We start from the raw sequence: 22,956 nt of genomic DNA on the forward strand, positions 1-22,956 counted from the left end.
AACAGTAACATAAAGACATCCTTGTAGTACTGGCCAGACCCTGGCTCAGTACTATCCAGTGGGAACCAACGATGGTTCACCACAGACTGGCAGGGAGCAATGGTAAAATTGCGGTCTGGGTCTCTGGGTTACTAGTCTAGTGATAATATCGCTGCACCATCACGTCCCTCCATTTACAGTAACATATTGCTGCACAAATGTCTGGGCGTCGATTTTGCAACAGGGTCGGAATTTGTAAAAAGAAATTCACCCCATGTTTTACTTTCTTGCTCCTCATTGCTCCTATCATTGAAATATCATCAGCGTGCTGAGGATAAGAATTTGTTTAAAGATTCCTTACTGCATGGTTTGGATGAGAAAATAATACACAAAAACCTTTGTCCCACTGTTGGCAGATGTGCCTTCAGTTTTCTGAGCAATTTGCTCTACAATTCCCTCATCAACCTCTCCTACTTTCTACATGTTTTTTTTTGTTTACGACCCTCCTTAAATCACACCTTTTTGAACACATTTTTGGCCACATCTTCCAAGTATCTCTAACTTTGGTTTGACATGCATTTTTGTATGATTATGCTTTTGTGAAGTGCCTGGGGATATTTATATATCCTAAATGAAAATTGTTGTTATCTTTAGTGTCTCATCTCCTACATAATAACCTGCAGACAATGTCAGTAACATTGAATGGCTGTTCTGTTGGAAGGACAGCTTACCACAGCAAAAAGCTTTCATTCTGGTAAATCCTTTAGAAACGTTTCAGAGAATGTCTGTCAAATCAGACCGTCTTTAGTTCATATATGTATTATGCTAGTGCTGAATATTTTGGCCACAAGATTTTGCACCGGTAACTTCAGAATGGTCTATGCCATTCTCCAGGCAAACAGGCAAATTTTCCGGTCTCACCCGCCCGAGGTCAACGCACCCAGGGACCTGCCCGAGGTCAACGGCCCTTTCCGTTATCCACCCCTCACCCGCTTCGATTCCCGTGGCGGGCGGGGTGATAAAATTCTGGCCTTACTCTTTGTTTTAAACAGAAACCATGGTGGACAGTTACTGAACAAACTTACAGGAGTCTGCTGATGAACTTTTAATACAAAGAATAAAACATTTTTTAAACAAGAAAATGCATTAGAAAAATATAGAAAATAGGAGCCGGAGGAGGCCATTCAGCCCTTTGAGCCTGCTTGGCCATTCATTATGATCATGCCTGGTCATCCAATTGAATAGTCTGATCCCACCTACACCCTGTAAACTTTGATCCTCTTCTCCCCAAGAGCCATATCTAACTCCTTCTTGAAAACATACAATGCTTTGGCCTCAAATGTTTTCTGTGATAGTGAATTCAACAGATGCACCACCCTAAGGGTGAAGAAATTTCTCCTCATCTCTGTCCTAAGGAGTATGGAGTGCAGAAATGTCATATGAACCCAGGCCTTCACACTGCTGAGAAGGTGCCATAGATCATTTTAAAGTGGTTAGTTCTGAAAAGAACCTGCGGCTGAGATCTATCACCTGCACTGATAACATCCAAACTGTCAACCCATTTGTCAACACAATGCAAGCTCAATTACTTAGCTTTCATCAATTTTCACCCAAAGTAGTGGCTTCACTCATCTCTGAATGAGATATTTCCTTTCCAACACTTATGAACATATTTCACCAAACATATTTCAACTAAAAAAGTGTCCAGTTATCCAGCCTACTAGATAGATAATACGCAATGTGATATGTTGCTTTAGATTTTTTGACCTTACCTGATTTTTTCCTTTCTCATCTTTATGCAGCACTTCTTTTGTAACCCAAAGCATGCATTGATGCATATCTTAAAACGGCAGTCATAACAACACTGCCACTATTTCAGCCCCACATTGCTTACATAATGTGACAATGTGCCACAAAATGATTGAAACACCCACAGATCTACACTTGTATTGACTTTTAAAATAGTTTTTAAAATCACATTGTTATTGCACATTAATCATGGTACAATGTTGATGTGGGGGTGAAACTTCACAGACTGAAGAGATGCAGAATTGAGCATTTCTATATTAACCTCTGGAGTGAATTCATTACAGTAAGAAGTCTCACAACACCAGGTTAAAGTCCAACAGGTTTATTTGGTAGCAAATACCATAAGCTTTCGGAGCGCTGCTCCTTCATCAGATGGAGTGGAAATGTGCTCTCATTTCCACTCCATCTGACGAAGGAGCAGCGCTCCGAAAGCTTATGGTATTTGCTACCAAATAAACCTGTTGGACTTTAACCTGGTGTTGTGAGACTTTTTACTGTGTTCACCCCAGTCCAACGCTGGCATCTCCACATCGTGAATTCATTACCACATGGGTCTCTTCACAACACGCTGATTCTATAATTTCAAACAGAGTTCATGTAAAGCATGAAAAATATGGTTTCTGTTCTGTATGCACACAGCAATTTAACTATTTTTTGGGCAGCACAGTAGCACAGTGGTTAGTATTGCTGCCTTACAGTGCCATGGACTTGGGTTTGATTCCCGGCTTGGGTCACTGCCTGTGCGGACTCTGCACCTTCTCCCCGTGTCTGCATGGGTTTCCTCCGGGTGCTTCAGTTTCCTCTCACAGTCCGAAAGATGTACTGGCTAGGTGGATTGGCCATACTAAATTCTCCCTCAGTATACCCGAACAGGCACCCGGAGTTTGGCGACTAGGGGATTTTCACAGTAACTTCATTGCAGTGTTAATATAAGCCTACTTGTGACACTAATAAAATAAACTTTAAAAGCTAAACTATTCAGAAGCAGATGATCTACACAAGATCAACTAAACTACCTTTCCTTCCACAGCCAATATATAATTTACTCTTGCCATGGACTCTACCTGGCTTGCTTCATGCCCCGAATCCACTCAACTGCATATATTTATAGCAAGATAGTTTTCTGCACAATTTTGCTATAATCACCATTTACAGGATAGTAGTACCCCGACTATATTATTCAATTTTGGTCAGTGACTTTTTGTAAACACTTCCATGGTTCCAGTTAATGATAGAAACAGTAAATCATCCATGTTATTCTCATTGTTCACTCTTAACCAGGCACCCTACCAATTATTTTCATTGGTGACATTAATCAAACTAGAATGAACCTGCTGATATCCTCTTCTCGCCCATATACACCGAGGAGTTTAAGATTCGTCATTTGGTAGTACAGAACTTGAGTATTGCTGAAAAATACATTTGATCAAAGCTTGAGGTCATCAGGACAATCGCAACGATACCAATTTCAGGAGAAACACCAATGTACAAGAGAGTGCCGATTGTAAAGTGGACTCTGTTTGATAGCAGCTTTGCTATGGTGAATTCACCAGTTAATGATGATTGACAGTTAACTGCCAAGCATTGTTTGAAACTTTAAACCAGACAGCTTGACTCTGAATGGTTAAGGCATTGCTCTGAGGAATGAACCAGTGAATGGCTATCACTTATTTTGTTTAAATGAAACAGGCACAAAGTGTGTACATGTTCTTTCTGTCTGAATAGAACAGGGCCTTGAATATTAATATATGTAGCTTCCAGTACACATAAATATGCCACACTGTGAGCCGACTAACAATCTTAAATTGGTTAACTGGTTGCATGAAGCACATCTTTTCTCTTTGTTTAAAACCCACAACCCCTGACATAGTTAGGATGTTACAGTTGTCAACATAGTTTTTAGCACACTGAGGATTATTTCGCTAATGTTGCCCAATCACAGAATCACATCTAGTGTTGGACACCCTGGGGACGATTGTACCATCACGTTGTGCCCGTTTTCAGGTGTGACACGATGGTAAAGTGGGCCATAAAGTGTTGAAAGCGATCGGCGCTGGTTTTCACGGCTAGCGCCATTTTACGAGTGGCAGATATCTGGTGCGATCAGCCTCTCACCGGAAATGGGCGGGAAGCAGGTTAATATGTTTAAATTTATTAAAATGGTAATTTGCATCTGCTTCGTGAGTCCAGCGCTCAGTTATCTGGGCTCGCCCCCCTTAATGACCTCGTTGGGAAAGGTTCTTGCTGGCGAGAAATAGATTAGGGGCAGGGCTAATGGGGGGCAATGGGGGTGGGGCTATTGGGGAGGGGCCAGTGCTAATGGGGGGAGAGGGCCCGCTACCACTCTGCAGGGATCAGTGGGGGGAGGGATGGAGAGGATGCCCGCTGCCACTCTGCAGCGATCAGTGGGGGGACGGAGGGAGAGGGGGCCCGGTGCTACTCTACAGTGATTGGAGGGGGGAGGACGGTGGTCTGCAATTGATGGGGGAGGGAGGGGGTCCGCGATCGGTCTGGAAGGTGGGGGCGGTTGGCGGGGGCTGTATGTTGGGCCGTGGGCCCTTGCGATTGCGGGGGGAGAGGAGGTGCTTCAAGGTGCCTGCAGTGGCAGGGGCCTGATAACGCTCTCTTTGTCTGTCAAATCCCTGCTACTGCTAATGCGCATGTGCAGCATCAGAGGCCTGCACATGCGTACTTCCTCCCTCTGCAGGCTTTAGGTCTTGTTAAGCCCCGCTCACCAGCTTCTGCAGTGTGAATCTGATGCGCTCAAAATTTTGCAGGCAGAGTGCATATGGGGGGGGGGGGGGGGGGGGGGGGCGCTAAAAGCAGGCCTAAAAGTCAGGTCTGAAACTCTCCCAGTTTTAAGTCCGTCCAGGGCTAGTTGGGTGTGATCTGTACCTTGCCCATTGCAAACAATGAAAGGGTTATGTTTGATTCGATCCACCAATCTTTGATGTGTATGGCCTACATCCCTAGCATCACAGTGGCACCAAAATCCATAAAGCACATAACTCATTTGTGTGGCAGGCAGAATGTGTTTTTGTTGGCTTGATGGTAGCACCCAGTTAGTGGCGAATACCACTTGTGTTGCGACGGTATAGTAGCAGTGTGAGATAACTTGCTTGCTCAAAGCTTTGAGTTTCCTTGCCCTTCCAGGGTAATTGGAGGTAAACTGGCATTTTGTAAGGCTGGAATTGACTGTCTTGGGCCAGTTCATGAGTTTGCACAAAATACATGCAAAATGATCTGATCAGGATAACCATTATCCCACAGGATGCCTTTGATCTTTGACATGCCCTATTTCAGCATCAAGCTTGCACAGTGAACAAATGGCTCAGGGCCCATTCACAACCTTGCTGATAAGGCCAATTTTATACCACGGAACTGTAAGATTTCCGATGCGTGGATTGATCAGTGAAGGTAGGCTTGTCGTAGACAGTAGTGGAGAAATACCTGGCAGAGTTCTCAACTTGTACGTCAAGGACAGGGAGGAGTTCCTCTGACTGTATTATTTTGCACTGTATATCGCACAATTTCATGAATGGGACCAAGACTGTCACTTTCAGCCCTGAAAAGTGCCCAGTTTACTTCTGATTACCCTGGAAGGGCAAGGTATCTCAAACATCTGAGCAACAGACGAAGCTAGTTGTCTCACAGAGCTATTGTGCAGTAGCAACACAAGTGGTATTCGCCACTAACAGAATGCTGCTGTCAAGCCAAAAAGACGTTCTGTCCATCACACAAATGAGTTATGTAGTATATGGATTTCAGTGCCACTGTGATGCTCGGTATGTAGGTTGTAAGTCCTAAAGACTGCTGGATTGTATCAACAGCAAATCTCTTCTGCTGTTCACAATGGACAAGGTACAGACTGTACTCAGCCCAGCTCATGTTTGCAAAGCTCAAAATACAGTATCCAACATTAGATGTGATTCTATGATTTGGCAACTTTAGTTAAATAATCCTCAATATGCCAAAATTATACTGACAGGCAATTTAAGATTGTCAATCAGGTTCATAGCGTGACGTATTTGCATCTTCTGGAAGCTACATATATTAACACACAGAGCCCTGTTCTTTGCAGACAGAAGGAACAGGAACGTTGTGCCTGTTTCAGAAGGAACGTTGTGCCTGTTTCAGAAGGAACGTTGTGCCTGTTTCAGAAGGAACGTTGTGCCTGTTTCAGCTAAACAAAGTAATTGATAATCATCTGCTGATTCATTTCTCAGAGCAATGCCTTGACCAATCAGAATCAAACTGCTTACTTTAAACTTTCAAACAATGTTTGGCACTTAACAGCAGAAAATGTTGCATGAACTCAATAGGTCTGGCAGCATCTGTGCAGAGAAAACCAGACTTAACATTTCAAGTATATATGGCTCATCTTCAGTTGATGTCAGACCTGCCAGGTTTACCTAGCATTTTCGGTTTCTGTTTCAGATTTCCAACATCCACAGTTTTTTTGCTTTTTTGGCAGTTAACTGTCAGTCACCATTAACTGGTGTTTTCTCCATGGCGAAGCCTCTACCAATCAGACTCCACTTGCCAACCAATCAGCACTCTTATACAGAAAAAAATATTGTTCCACCTGACATTGGTATTCTTACAATTGCCCTGATGAGTGCTCGATGAAAATCTTCGACAAAATGTCTTTTTTTAGGAATACTCAAATTCTAAGAGGTGTGGAAGTTCTAGTGAATACTTTCCGAATCTGAAAAAAGTGAGCACTACTTTCAATAAAGAATAAAACAATCATAAATAAGAATAATTGATTTGTTCTGATGAGAAATCTGATATTAATTAAATCTTATGAGTTATGTTCTACATATCCAAAGGATTTCTATTGACCTGGCAATTATTTCCAGTGACTGAGAATTCCGAGAGGATAAGAAGGATTATAGCAATCACTTCAGGCAAAATAATACGTTACTGTGTATACAGTGTCAGTTTATATTCCACTGCATTCTCCTTTCAGTTCCCATTTACAATACAACTTATGTCCTTCAGTTTGAAGTGAAGATTTTGTCAAAAACCAGAAGAAAGCATAGTAATCTGATCTAGTGCAGGTACAGCTGGGAAGAACAGTAAAATGTTACAGCACGTTGAGACTGGTCTGCATAGCACTACTTGTTAGACCAGTCGAATTGGCCCTTTTCAAACGTCTAGCTATCATGGACTCCCCTCCCACCCGGCCTCCCCAACCTCACTCAGCATTTGTACAAACACATATCTAGGAGTTGTTTCTCACAAACCTTTAAATGGTATTTTTACTTGAACTTGTGTTCTGCAAATGCGAAGTGATGTTTAAGACTCATTCTGTGTTCAGGTACATTTATTTAGCCTTTATATGGGGAGAAAGCACATATTCATACACAGTAAATAATGGGCTCACTTGTATAAAGTACCCCTTTATTAAATAGGTTTTTCTGACTTAAAGACCAGGTGCCGCCTATAAATGTGCCCATAGAGTTGGACCTATTAACACAGTTATAAGTGTTGATTGTACACATATAATGCATGTACTCATTTCACGCATAATGTGAGGAAAATACCCTATATTGTAACCATACATCCAGTGAAATGTTCTTTATCTGCTCTGAACTGCAAATTGGCAGAATGTTGAGTTCTTGGGGGGAATTTGAGTCCACATTCTCCAATGTGCAGGATTGGTGGCGTGGGCGCAATGTCTGGAGAAACTCCGAAAATGCCATTCTCGCCAGCGAGTTTCCAATTTCCAATTTCCCAACCCCCTCACTGGCAGACACGAGTGAAGCACACCACGGGATCCCAGGAAGCTCATTTTAATATATTACCGTGTCATTTAAGTGTGGCACGGTGGCACAGTGGTTAGCACTGCTGTCTCACAGCGCCAGGGACCTGGGTTCAATTACAGCCTCAGGTGGCTGTCAGTGTGGAGTTTGCATATTCTCCCCATGTCTGCATGGGTTTCCTCGGGGTGCTCCGGTTTCCTCCTCCAGTCCAAAGATGTGCGGGCTAGGTTGATTGGCCATGGTAAATTGTCCCTTAGTGTCAGGGGATTAGCAGGGTAAATATGTGGGTTATGGGGATAGGGCCTGGCTGGGATTGTTGTCGGTGCAGGCTCAATGGGCTGAATGGCCTCCTTCTGCACTGTATGAATTCTATGATTCTATGATTAGTGAGTACTCGCCCCTGAACTTCCCCCCAAACTGAATATTCAGCAGACGCTGGTGTGATGTCATGCTGGCACCATTTACAACAGGTCTACATAAGCGTGAATCTGGTGGCTTCACCTCAAAGGGAGATTTCCGATGTGAGCACTCAGGCAGCCAACTCCCTCCACAATGTACATTGCTCAGGGGGCACCAGAGAGGACTCGGCGGACACAGATAAATTAAAGTCAGATCCAGGTGTGGGGGGTCCCAGAATCGCAATTTCAGGGAGAGGGGCCTTACCGTCCCTTCATGTCAGGGCGCCCCTTGCGCTAAAGGGGTTGTGAAGGCTGGTATGCAGGCAACGCTTCCTCTGTCCTCCTTACGGGGTTCCTGTCCATAGTGCAGCTGAGAGGAGTGCCTTCCTTAGTGGGGGAATGGCGTTGAGGCACCTGAGTGGGCTGTGAATGGGTGGTAATCCCAGCAGAATTGAGGGAATGAGGGTCAGGGTTCTCTAACGGACGCTCATAGCTCATTCTTTACAGTGCATGGGCTGGAGGATCATGGAGCCTTTCGTATAGGCTATCCAACTCATCACCATAGAGCAGTGGCAGAGACACCAACATGCTGTGGCATCTGGCCAAGACCAGCGCCCTGTGGAGGAGGGAGAGACTGGCCCTGTCACTGTTCTGGGAGTGACAGCACAGGTGCATAAGCCTCGCAGGTACCAACAAAGGGTATTCTAATGTCAATCTTCCTACTTGCAAATTTTGGAGTGCCGTAGAAGACTTTGTCTATCTTGGAGGATAGTGGACCACCTCTGCCAGATCCTGCAAGAGCTGGCACCACATGGAATGAGAGGACACCCATTCCCTGTGGCTCTTAAACTCACACTCACTCTGAATTGCTATGTTAGTGGCTCATTCCAGGGCAGCACGGGTGACCTGTGTGGCATCTCCTCATCAGCAACACACAAAAGCATTCGGGAAGTTACAGATTCCCTTCATACGAGGGCTCACTTGTATTTTAAATTGGACCGGGACCAGGCATGCCAAGATGCCAGAGCCATTGGCTTTGCCTGCTTAGCAGGCTTGCCCCAGGTACAAAGTTTGATTGACTGCACCCACATGGCCAAGTGCACGCCGTAGCATCACACGACACCATTCATAAACCACGAGGGTTACACCTCCCTCAATGTTAGACTCGTCTGTGACCACACGATGCGTTGTATGCAGATGTATGCTTGTTTCCCGGGAAGCGTTCATGACAGCTACATCATGGGGTGCTCTCAGATCCCAGCCATCTTTGAGAGAGACGGCTGGAGGGATGGTTCCTTGGGGACAAGGAGTACCCACTTAGGAGGTGGCTGATGATGCCAGTGCAGAGGCCACAAACACTTGCTGAGACTCGTTATAACGAGGCTCACGCAGCAAAGTGCATGCTGGTCGAGCAGGCGATTGGACTCTGAAGATGCGGTTTCTATTGCTGGATCAGTCAGGGGAGTGCCCTACGACACAGCCCTCAGAGGATCTCCTGCACTGTTGTGGTGTTCTGTGCCCTCCACAACTTGGCGCTGCAGAGGGAAGAGAACCTGGAGGAGATGGAAGAGTGCCACATCTCCTTGGATGAGGAAGATGTTGAGGAGGGTGGTGAGGGTGACCACGCAGAGGAGGAGGTGGAAGAACCCTGAGCAATGGACAGGGACCGACTGGGCTGACGATCCAGGAATGACCTCATGCCGTCTCGGTTCGGGGACGAACAGGACACGGGAGCAAAGAGCTCTCCCACCATGGAGACTAATATCTAACCAGTAATGTGGTGCCAACCGTATGCTCCCATGCTGTTGCCAGCAGATGCCAGCAGGGCAGGGTGCTGAAGCTATTGCCTGGACTCTGCGGGAGAATGATGACGAATTGTATTGAGGACAGTGCGATGCTCCTCTCATCCTCAGCGATATGTCTGACTCCGGCCTGACAGAGAACTTTACACTTGCTGCCATCGAACGGGTTTATCAGAGGGCTCGGAAAGGTGGGATGCATAGTATCACCTGCTACAGGTCCCAGGTACATCAGCGGTCCTGGTGTTCACATCCATCTTACATCCTAGTTGGCAGCCAGCACCTTGAGAGCCCTTGACCTCGTGATCACTAGAGAACACAATTAGACATGAGAGGGGTACACTTTGATTAAGGGGAGGGGGCGAAGGGAGAAGGGGTTCATCATTTCATGGATGGGGTTTGGTGGATGGGCTCTGAGCAGAGGGGTGCCAGCAGCAGCGCCTCCTTATTGCATCAGCAGTGTGGGAGGGACATAACACTACCATTCTCACACCCCACAAAGATTAGGTGCCGGGTGAACGGTTCCCCAAGTTTGGTGGCATTAACAGTCAGGGTGGAAGCTCTGCTGATTCTTTTCCCTTCAGGTCCCCGGGAGACCCTGTGCTCCTCCAGGGGATGGAGGGGCAGCTGGAGTGAGATCCCGAAGCCCCGCCGTCCTCTGGCATTAACAGTTGTGGATTCCCACCAGGCCTGCACCATGCAGTCAAAGCCATGCACCATGGAACTCATGCCCTCAGATATGGAGGTCATGACAGAACCATGCCAAGGTCTCCACCGCGGATGCCACCCTCTTAGTGTTGGCCTTGATGACCCCCATTACACATAAGCTTTTCCCTATACAAGAAAGTAAAGCAATTATAATGTAAATTTGACCAACATCATGCAATTTTGATGCATCATGTAAGTTTTCTGTCCCATTAAAATTCTGACAGTCATGAAGGCAGATAATTGAAATACAGATCTTAGAGTTTCCACTCTATGGCCATATTATGTAGGATATGCTATAAAATTAAATTCAAAGCCATTTACTTTACAATGTGTGATTAATCAGGCAGCCTGCTGTCTCTCACTATTTGTCATAATGCATGATTCACTGTCACAGAAAAATAAAATGGAATAAATGACTCGCCTGACCTGTCTATATTGTACATGCATGTGCTATACAGGCTGGAAGTGGGTTTGGTGTGAACTAGGAGGTAGTGCAGCCACCACATGTTCACTTAATACTCACATTCAGAACACAGGAAGAGGCGTATGGCCATTTAGACGCTTTAGCTGGTACAACAACTCAATGAGATCACAGCTGATCTATCACCTAACTTCATACACCTGCCTTTAACCTTATCCTGTAGTATTTTTTGTTTCCAAAAACCTATCAATCTCAGATCTAAAATATCAAGCACATTCTTCTGTTAAATCCCCTGGAAGGTCTATGTAGCCCACCTGTTTGAGTTACACTTCTCAATTGACAAATAGTTCAAATTGAAGCTGGTACTGTTTTAATTTGTGGATCTCTGTAGTCTCAGGTTTCCTATCGTCAGATCATTGTTTCATTTAGCTATTTTGAATACTGTGTTACTGCGCAGTTCTTTTACCTGGAAACAATTCTATCAGACTTGTTTGGAAATCCAGAGGCTGAGGGGCCATACCAGGATTCAGTGTCAGAGCTCTCCAACTGACGTGTTTTAGGATTTTAGAAATTCACAGAAAAAAACAAATGTTGGAATATGCAGTTCAGAAAGTATTAATTATTGTACTCAAGTGAGCCCACAGACCTTTCCAGGTACCTAAACTGATGCTGCAGGAGTCCAACCATACATTCAATGAAGAGGTAGGTAGCTCCCATAGATCTTGGTTGTACTTCAACACTGTGGGCATGCTGGGGTTATGGAATAGTAGCTAAAGCCACATATAGTGGGGATATATAATGGGGGTAGCCCTTGTTCCCTTGCAGTCATCATGTAATGTTCATGATGGGTGGATTATGGTGAGGGAATGGTTGACCACTGTAGAATGAAGCAATCATTACAGTGGCTGGAAACCTGGCCACCACATTGAATGATTTTGTGACAATGCCCATGCCCTAATAGCTTCATACCTCAAGGAAAATCAGTTGAACATTGGTTTTAACTAGTTTATAAAGGGAAACAACTAGCTACTGAGTGAATCCATACAGCACTCCATTCTGACAACTGAGAAACTAAAGTAGGTTTTGGACCTGGCATTCTGTTTGATAAATTTATAAGTTGCAGGTTGAAAGATTCCCGAAATGCATCTTTTGGCATCCTGAAGCAAAAAAGTACAAGTTTGGTGCCTTCCACTGAAAAAGCATGCCCCAGTATGAGTAGATGGTTGCAGAGGTGTCTGGATAACCATCTGGACAAGTGCAGCCTCACCATGCACTTCTCAGGCAAAGACCTTGGCACACATTGATTTCTAACAGGCCAATTGCTTCTCCCTGCAGGAAGGGTGTCTACTACTGCTGTTCCTGCTCCTTTACTTGTGATCATAGGAAAATTCCAAGGCTGACATTCATCAGATCCATATTGAGGATATGGAAACAGATGAATTTGGAAGAAGTAATGGCAAACTCTCCTCTGAGAGTCTCCCCAAAAAAATGCAGCAGGAAACAGATACCTATGATCTGACTGTTGGCAGGCAAACACCTCTTTAAATATTGCTTCCCTTGGAAACAAATGCCACTAGGCTTCACTCAGTAAATTTGGTGCTGGATATATCCTTTGTTTTCACATTTTAAAATTGCATCTCGGTCCAAACATCCAAGCATTCATGAAGCTCCCATCCTCTTCTGCTGTGCAGAAGAATGGCATGGGTAGGATGGCAGAATGGGATGAAATCGAGTGAGAAAGAGGTGCAAGTAGTCCAAATGTTAACTCTGCTCCAGTACCAATCCCATTAAGCTGAAGGGGAAGTTAAACTCACCTCTTCAATATCAGAAAAAATAACTTTTAAACAAAAGTGAAAGTTTTAGCACCAGTTTATGTCTGTATTCATTCTGTGATTGCCAAATGGATGGAACACAGCACATCACAGATCTAGAGGTTCAACTCTCTTATAACTGACAACTCTTTGTGCTCTGACAAGATTTACTGTTAAATTGGAAACTGAATCTGTCTTTGATGTGCTTGACCTCTAATTCAAAAGTCTACTTCAAATCATGCAGTCAGTGATATGTGAATGTTATTTGATCTCTCCCCCAATTAGACCTGAAAATGTCATAAATTTTAAAATACTGAACGAAATGCCTAAAAGATTAATGCTACAGTTTCTTGGTGTTCAAAAATTTGTTACATTGAAGCACCGTGTACATCAAATATTTATTGCATTATCTCTGTAAAGTTATACTATGAGGGTCATAAGTAGAATATTTCTGCTATTCAACATATTTTTGATATATATTTTACTTCGGAGATAAGTATTCTGGAACTTTGTTTATCCTGAGCAATAAAAATCACCATTACTGACAGCTACTCCCCAGAAAAGGTGGCATGATATCCAAATGCTCTATCACTTTGTTGATATATTCTATATATTCTATGAATACATTCTTTAAAGACATGATATTCATGTTATATATGGTATTATCTATATCACAAACTACAAGTTCAAAGCCTTTGGGTGGGATTTTCTGGCTGCGCTTGCCCCAAAACCGGAAAATCCAGCCCTAAATCAATGGACCTTTGCATGGTCCCTCCCCCCCCCTCACCGCCCACTACGATTCCCGTGGTGGATGGAAAACTCCCCCCATTGTGTCAGGAACAAGCAATAAAACAAAAACAAAACGCTGAATTTTACTAATGTCAGCAGTCGATGGTAAGAACTTTTAGGTCCAAATCATTAACTTCTACACTTTACAGTTGTAGGCTAGATTGGAATATGCATAACGAACATTCCTTTCCAGCATGGTGAAAAAATTATATTTAGACTTTTTAGAGATATTACTTAATACTTAAAAACATTGTTCTCAGGGTCTAACACTGCACTCTTTTGTAGTGAAAAATATGTGTAATTTCCTTGGATCCAATAAACATATGCTACCTCTGCCAATCAGTTTTGGTAATGACAGCACTGGTGGGTTGGTCTTCCAATTCTCCTCAGATGCTCTCTTGCAGTGTATGTGTATGTGAGATGCAACCCAATTAATGCTGAATAGTAGCCTATTTACAGTCAGCGCATTGATTGTAAAGGAGATTTTGCCACAGAATTGCAGTGTTGTCTTGCTGGAACTCTGTTGGAGTGGCTCATTGTTCTGATTGTTTCCTGAGACAGCTATTCAGACTGTCAGCCCCGCAAGCAGTGACAGGCTGGAAATCCAGTGGCCAAAGGATAACACCAAGTACCTCAGGGGAGTATTGCCTTCTGCAGTGATCTCAGAAAAGCATTGGTTGCAATAGAATGATAGAGGAAGACTGAAATTCAAGAAGAAAGATTCCCTGAAAGGCCCACAGTGCTGATCATTTGAGGAAAAGACATTCCGAGAGGGAAAGAATTGGGAAAGTTGAGAATGAGGAATAAGTGGAGTTTACACATTCTCCATGGGTGGATTTCCTCTGGGTAATCCGGTTTCCTCCCACAGTCCAAAGATGGGCAGATTAGGTAGATTGGCCATGCTAAATTGCCCCTCAGTGTCCCAAGATGTGTAGGTCAGGGGGATTAGCAGAGTATGCCTGGGGGTGGACCTGAGTAGGATGTTTTTTGGAGAGTCAGTGCAGAATTACCTTCTTTTGTACTGCAGGATTCTATGAATAATGAGACTGCATGGACAATAACTGGAATGACTGAAATCAGTCATCTGAACAAAATAAAAGCAAGGCCAGTTAAATTTTAAGCAGTAAGTAGAAACGATGGAAGGAACAACAGGCAATAAAGAGAGATGAGGACCTTAAATAAGTAGAAATGGCACTTTGTTATATTAATGCATGAATGTTTGAAGAGTTCTTTCAGCATTCCTTTATGTGTTATTTTAATAGAAGTATTAACTTATTTAAAATTGAGGCTTTGGCTAAAGTTGAAGATAAATGTCACATGAACGTGTTCGGCATCCAAATGCAAACAAGTAATTGCCAGGTTTCACTAGTATGAATGGAAACCATTGAGAACAAAGGAATAAGGACTAGAAGTATTCTTATCAGACTTAATAAAGCACTTCAGCATTACGTCTGCATAATTAAGATTTTGTAACAGCGTAAAGTGGCCTTATTCATAACATAAATATTAATATTGTTGTATTCTTTCCCCCAGAGTATTAGTTTGCTTAATCAACCTTCTTAGGATTGTTAAATTCTCATTAAGTGTCAATTAATGGGAGATTGGGATAAATTCAATGGCCTTTCTTTAATCATGGTTATTTTGTATTTCTCTCCATAAATAGTTGGCAGTTGGAATTGTGCTGGTTGCTGATCCAACTGGCAAGTCAGTTTGAGTTACAGCTTGTTTTCTTTAATACACAACATGGGGTAAGCAGCCAGTCCTAACATCACTTAAGAGTTGGCAAAAGATGAGCAGGCAGCAGCCTGGGACCATGGAGTGTATTGGCCCAAAGTCAACAATCCTAGACTCTCAGTGGAAAAGGGCCAGTGGCCCACAAGGAAAAAAAACCAGTTCAGACCAGTATTCTTACTTCCCCTTTTCACTGGTGTTCCATTTTAAATTATACAAGACCAGTTGAGACCAATATTCTTATTTTCCCTTTTTACTGCTTTTTCCTTCTGGGAGCTCAGGCTATGATGAAGGGGTATCATTGCTGTATACCATCTGTTAACATAGGACCTTTACAGAGGAAGTTGTTAAGTTTGTTGTGGCACTGGCAGTTACAGTTCAGAGAACTAGCTTTTACCTTGTAAGACAACTGCAGACAGTCCCTGTGAGAGCCATTGCTATGGGCTTTTGTACTGCTTAAACTGTCATGGTGGAATCTTACAATAAGCCTCAGAAAGATTTGGCAAAGTAATTGTAATAACTGGAGGCGACTAGTTGTGGCTCCAACAATGAAGGATCTCTTAACTAATATAAATATATATATATGCAAGATAAGGATCTGACAGAGACATTTACATGGTTCTACTCTCTTCTCTCCCTGGCTTCAGCTAAAGGTCCTTCTTCTCCCAGGACACGCGCTCACACTCCTGATTGGCCCAGCTTCCCATGCGGCCTCTCCATGGCTTCCAGCCCGAACACTAGGCCTGCAAAGGAATGCCCCTTAAAGGGGCCGCGTTATCGCAGTAAACAACTGAATGCTTCACAATAGAAACTTGTTTTTAGGCATTTCTTCAGAACTTGAAGAGTAACACCGAATAGATGAAACCTCAAATTCCACTGCTCCAGGGAAGACACAGTGAATTTGTGAAGACAGGACAAGGCCCAACCAGTGGATGAAGAGCAGAACACCTGATATTCTACAACAATCTTGCTTCTATTGACTGCAAGTATTGTGGTGCAGAAGTACTCTCATCTGTACAAAATCTGAGACAGATTAGATAAACTGTAAATAAATATGGTACTGCTAGGATTCAGTGAAGGATTGTTTAGTGGTGGAAAAGTACGCACCTCTGGTATGTGCAATATGATGTGTTGCTGTGCAAATACTTTTTGATATCCTGATCTACCACATGTTCTGTGCTGTAAATTATTTCTAATAGAAGAAATGGACACGAAAGATGCCCGTGTGGTGTCCTAAGCATGATCTTGGAATTTTTGTTGGCACCTGAGCTGTACTTATTTTTTGGGATTAAGTTGGACTCGCAACGTTCTGTATTTTAAATCCTGGGAAATCAGGTGCATCGTGTACTATTCGTACAGAGCCTGGTTTTGGCATAGGCCTCACACAAAGAAGAGACACAAGTGCCTGTCCTTCTGCTACATGAATGGCAGCATTGCCATTTGAGATTGAGGCAGCATGTTGTCCTATTCTCTGTAAGCATGGAGCACTGTATTTTCATAATGTCTCAATATAACCTTCCGCAATTTATTTCTAAGTTCACTAGCAGCAATAGCATCCTGTATTTTAATCCCCCAGTATCTTGGTCAAAAGGAGACCGTAATGGTACACTTTCACAGACTCCATTTGAGAACACAGAAAGGATTAATAATAAGAGAACAGCAGCCTCATGGCTATACCTAGCTCCTTACCTGTCTCCTGAGGTCTCCCCCCTCCCCCCGGGATGATTACCCACTCTGAGTCCCAATTGGTCATCCAAGCCAGGTGACCCTTTGCTGCTGTGCTGGCCTTAAAGGGACAATCACCACAAATCAACACAGAGACCCTCCATGAAAAGTAGCCCTACGGCAGAATTTATAGAAACCTATGAGGCAGTGGCACATGCAGACTACTGCTGCTGTGAAGATTTCTGTTCGAGGGGATTGTCCATTCTTTGTAGAAATTGGCTGCCTTTCAAGCCGTTGATTTCCATTAGATTACAACCAGGTGGTGAAGCTGAAAATCTGAAAACAAACTGCACTATCACTTCTTCCAACATAAGACTTTAAGAATAGGGCTTTATGAAAGCAACATTCAGATTGACGGCTGAGAATTTCATGATTGGAATTGGAAGAACTGCACAGAATTGAAAGTGTGTATAATCTTAGCACTGGAAGCAACAGTTTAAGATGGCAAGTCATTCATTTTTCACATATACTCGCTAATCTCCATGCAAAAAGAGAGCAGTGCGATGAAAAGAGTTTTGCTGGCATTGAGGGCATCTTTATTTTAAAGTATACGAAACATTATTATCAAGTACAGCAGGTATCCAGAAGTGTATTTTTAAAAAAAATAGATTTTCTATGTCAACTTCAAATCATCCATGTGCATTTCAGTGATCCATTGCTGAGGGCATCAGGTTACTGAGTTGCAGGAAAGTGTTGTTCTTAAATATTCCCATTACGTTTGCTGCTATAACAACTGAAATGACTCATGGTACATCATGCACAAATCGCAACATCTCTGAAGTTATATTGTTGAGGATTAACCAGACAATGCACAGTGAGTACTCAATCTTTCCAAGCTTTATTACTTGCTAGCAAGGAGAGCACACATTCAGCACAATGCACTGCTTGATGTTCTCCCTATTCATACAGATAATTCGCAGTTCTAGTTAATAGTTACAGCAAATGAGAAATGAACAACTTTTTAATCCTTCATTTGCATACATAGTCTGCCAATCATAGCATAGCTTTTTGCCTTTCTTATCCAATAGAAAACTGTCTCCTTCATTAGCGTAATATGTTGACATATCATTTGTCATGGTAACCTGTCTTTGTTTCATCCTGTGGCCAAAGCCGGGAATGCAGTGTTTATGAAACTGACGCAAGGTTAGATTAGTCTCTTTCCTGAATATGCAACTGCTGACCTCAATGAGGCCTTGTTTGAGAATAAACTTTTTCCATTTTTGCTGACAGAGTTGCCTTGTTGTTGTAACTTAATTCCCACAATAACATTGCATCAGATCTCTTACATGATACGTATAAAAAGAGCCAAATTAAAGTAACCAAACACTATAATAATGAAGGAAAGCACAATTATCTTCTAGACAAATAACTGTTACATCAAAGTTGGCATCAGAACTTGGCAAATGCAAAATGTGGCATTTGCCCAACTTTAAAATGCTCCCATTATTGATTACTTTGCAGAGATTAACATTCCTGCAAGTGAACAATCATACATGGAAACATTCTGATGAAGAGTCACACTTGAATTGTATTGAGACGCTGGAACAAGATTTTACCAGCTCTCAGACAGAGTGCTATGAGGCAGGGATGACTGATAAAGTGCCAGGAAGCTACATGCAGAGGGATTCCTGATACAGTCTCATCAATGGGTCTTTTTCTAATGATGTGGAGATACTGGCATTGGACTGGGGTGAACACAGTAAGAAGTCTCACAACACCAGGTTAAAGTCCAACAGGTTTATTTGGTAGCAAATACCATAAGCTTTCGGAGCGCTGCTCCTTCGTCAGATGGAGTGGAAATGTGCTCCATTTCCACTCCATCTGACGAAGGAGCAGCGCTCCGAAAGCTTATGGTATTTGCTACCAAATAAACCTATTGGACTTTAACCTGGTGTTGTGAGACTTCTTACCTTTTTCTAATGGCAGGAATGGTAGCTGGCAATGTTGCCTACTGACAGGTGATGGGCTGCCAATTTAAAGGCCAGTTGGCAGTACTTTCCCAGGCTGCTGGCATTTTGCTCCTTCTTCTTAGGCAGTCCCTTCGGATGGAGGATGACTTGCTCCCATTCAGATGGGTTCTGAGATCCAATGCATGCTCTGTCATGTGTGGGGCAGGTATTGTTTGAAGGATTGGATAGTTGAGTTGTTTAGAGGTTTGTGCACTCCGTGCTACACCTCAACTTCATTTCTGCATGTTCCTCATGCAATTTCGCAATGTCTTCCCAGACAAATCTCCTTTTTGTCAGGGAATCCCACCAGTTGGGGAGTATGTTTGAACGCTACAGGAATGCTGACCTTATAGGAGTCTCCTGCTGCAACTGAGTTCCAAGAGCAGCAGTTGTCCCAGGAGTCTGGTAACAGGCACATAAGATGCATGTCCTGCCCAGTGGAGCTGTTTTTGAGTGAGCGGCACGACGTTTGGGATGCTGTTGGACTGTCTTTCTTGCCACTGACCTACAAAGGCATCTTTGGTGGTATTTCTTCAGTGCTTTGAGGTGCCTGCTGTACGTTGTCTAGGTCTCTGATGCATATAGGAGCATGGTATCTTGCTAGCGGTATCGTGGGCTCCTACCACAAGTGGAGGCTTCCAGTTGCATGGAGGCAAGCTCCCAGCAGCTTCCCAAGGGATGGGAAGCATATTATCCAGAGGCTGAAAAAGGGGGTTCCTGGCGATTGCCTCTGCACCACCACTGAAGGGATTTCCCCTCCAAATGCCAGGGTCTACCAGTCTGGCCCTGGCACAGGAATTATCTCCCCTGTGAGGTTGCCTCCATATAGAGGGGCCCTTTTGTTCTCCTTGCACGCTCATCATCAGCAACCTCTCCTGGTACTTCTGCAGAGGATGTGGAGGCTTCTGACTGTGGAGTGAACATTGAGAGCCAGCCCGAGGATGGCAGGTCATGCAGCAACCTCTGAGTTGGTCCTGCTGGCTACTTGCACAGGCTGGAGAGTTGCTGAAACTGGGACTTGATCAGCCCGTGCTGGGAAAATGCTAGCCCCTTCTTCTTCAGGGTAGAGATAGAGATTACTGTCAGGAAGAAAAGAAATATACTCTCATTTTTTTTCTTGGGACTTGGCCATCTCCTGAAGATAGATGGCACGTGGCAGATTTTCCAATTAAATATAAAGTAGGAATCTTTCGCATCATTTAAAATGAAAGATGCAGAGTTTGTTCAATGTTTTGCTGGAATTTTGACACTGATCACTTACATGCACTGTAGCTGAGTAGTTGAAATAAAAGATTGTTATATTTAACTTGGAAATCCTTAGCTTTAAAGATGTCATTTTTAGTTGTCATGTTTGGATTACATGTTAAAAATAATTAAGGACCAATTTGGATCAACTGGATTGCTGAAACAAAAAAAAAATAGAGTTCTTTAATAATTGATCATCATTCCAACTGTGTTCAGTACTTCTTATGTTTTCTGACTAGTTTAAGTGATCAAGGTTATGCCTGACAAATCCGGCCTGTTTGTGTTTTAAGACAAGGCTACATACTCCAGAGCTATTGCGATCTCCGTGGTGATAGTGGTATTTGAGGTTGTATAGGCTTCAGCTATGGGCAGTATCAGTTTGAAAAGTATGACATGGGTTGGCTTTATTTCTTTCCATCATTATTCTCTGTGGAAGCCAGCCAAAGCTATCATAAATCATGCAGCATCTGTAATATTTATAGTCTCGATGTAAATGCTGAACAGTTTAAGGACATTTGGATCAAGCCTGTGCCTGAAAATTACTGCCAAAAGCACCACAGGAATCAATATCTGTCATTCATCTTTTAATTTCAAAGTTTTGTTGCAGTTTCTGATTCACCCACACTCATTTTTTCCTCATGTAGCCCTCCAGATACAGAAGAAAATGGATTTTGGAGCAAAGTTATGTTACTGAGCAATCTCAACGAACAATAATGATTTTCTACCTCTCTTTGGGTGGGATTTTCCAACCCTTCCCACCAGCAGAATCTTCCAATCCCAACAAAGTCAACACCCAGCCAAGGGTGCCCTGGTGGCGGGATGAGAGAGCCATGTAAATTGCCATTGTCTTTGGTGGGACTGGAAGATCCTGCTGGCAGCCAATGATGAGCCATCTCTGCTGTTGGAAAACCTGTCGCAGAGTGGGTGGGACTGAAAAACTTAGCCTTTGTCGCTTTGGTTGTTTGAGCAGTTATTCCATCTCCAATTCAAGATGGAATCAAACAAACCACTAGCTCTCCACAGCTGAGACCTTGATAAATTTTCAGCTCACCCAAGCCTGCCGCAGGATGATTCACCATCTACCATGGTGGGATTCGAGCCTGGAATGCCAGAGCATTGCTCTAGGTTTTTGTTTACTAGTTCAATGACCTATACCACTAGGCCATAGGAGGAACCCTCTATAGCCTGAAATACCAATATCATCGTAGTTCAGAGAAGATTAATTAGACTAATACCTGGAATGGGCCGGTTGTCTTATGAGGACAGGCTAGGCTTATGTCCGCTGGAGTTTAGAAAAGTGAGATGGAATGTCATTGAAACATAAGATCCTGAGGTGTATTGACAAGTTGCATGTGGTGAGGATGTTTCCTCTTGGAGGAGAATCTAGAACAAAGGCCGGAATTTTACCGGCACGCCCGCCCGAGGCTTGTATGATCGTGCCTGAGGCCAACAGAGAATGCTGTTCTGTGAGCCTTGCCTGCCCCGATTTTGAAGCAGGTGTGTCAGTAAAATCAGGGCCTAAGGGTTACTGTTTAAAAATAAGGGGTCACCTATTCAAGATAGAGATGAGGAGAATTTTTTTCTCTCAGAGGTTGTGAGTCTTTGAAACTCTCGTCCTCAAAACGTGATGGAAGCAGAGGCTTTGAATATTTTTAAGGCAGAGATAGATAGATTCTTGACAAGCAAGAGGGTGAAAAGTTATTGGAGGTAGGTGGGAATGTGGCGTTGAGGTTACAATCAGATCAGCCACGATCTTACTGAATGGCAGAGCAGGCACAAGGGTCCAAGTGGTCTACTCCTGCACCTAATTGTATATTCATATGTTTGCATATAGCTGTGGAGATCTCAGTAACTTCAAAGTAATAGAAGGTCTTGCCCTATAACAACAGATCGGTAGCAAATACACAAAATGATTAAGCTATCTGAGCAACGTTAATGACCAAGTAATCTAAATGTTTCTGGAAAAGTCTACATTTCCATATTTAGTCACCTTAACATTTGCTTCCCATTAGAAACCTTCAGAGTACTGTATTCTATGGAGAGATAACTATTTGATCTTTTTCCTGCATTCCAATATAAACAGAGATGAGCCCAGAGAAAGTTGAGTTTTGAAGTTTCACCAGGGGAGAAATGTTGGTTCACAGCGTCTGAAGGTGAAATGTGGCAATTAGCACATGTGTAGAACAGCTGCTTCCAGGGTGAAAATTTACAGCCAGAGGAAGTCCCAGTCCTGTGATTATCACATTTACAACCATTCTGTAAAATCCAGCAAACACACTAATCAGACAATCTTACTCTTATTCTGCGGCATCGTTCAGAAGGAATTCATGGTGGTGTCTTTGATGTTGTCTGTGAGGCAAGTAAGAAAGAACATCAGTCAGGGAAGAAGCAGAGAGCTATTCTGAAATTGAATCTTTTAAATTAACATAGAATAGGACCATTCCACTTACAAAAATAGAAAAAGCTGGAAAATCTCAACAGGTCCGACAGCATCTGTTTTGAGTCTGGATGACCCTTTGTCAGAGCTCCCCTTATTCTGCCAGTGCTGATGTACCAATTACTCTAATGCCACTTTCCTCCCCTTTCCCTTTTATTCATAGAATCTCTACAGTGCAGAAGGAGGCCATTCAGCCCATCAAGTCTGTACTGACTACATCCCACCCAGGCCCTATCCCCATAGCCTCACACATTCCTGCTAATCCCCTGACACTAGGGTCAATTTAGCATGGCCAATCAACTTAACCTCAGTACTCTGAAAGTTTCTAATGGGAAGCAAATGTTAAGGTGACTAAATATGGAAAAGTAGACTTTTCCACATCTTTGG

The sequence above is a fragment of the Mustelus asterias genome, chromosome 7 (genome assembly GCF_964213995.1).
Source record: "Mustelus asterias chromosome 7, sMusAst1.hap1.1, whole genome shotgun sequence".
Lineage (NCBI taxonomy): Eukaryota > Metazoa > Chordata > Chondrichthyes > Carcharhiniformes > Triakidae > Mustelus > Mustelus asterias.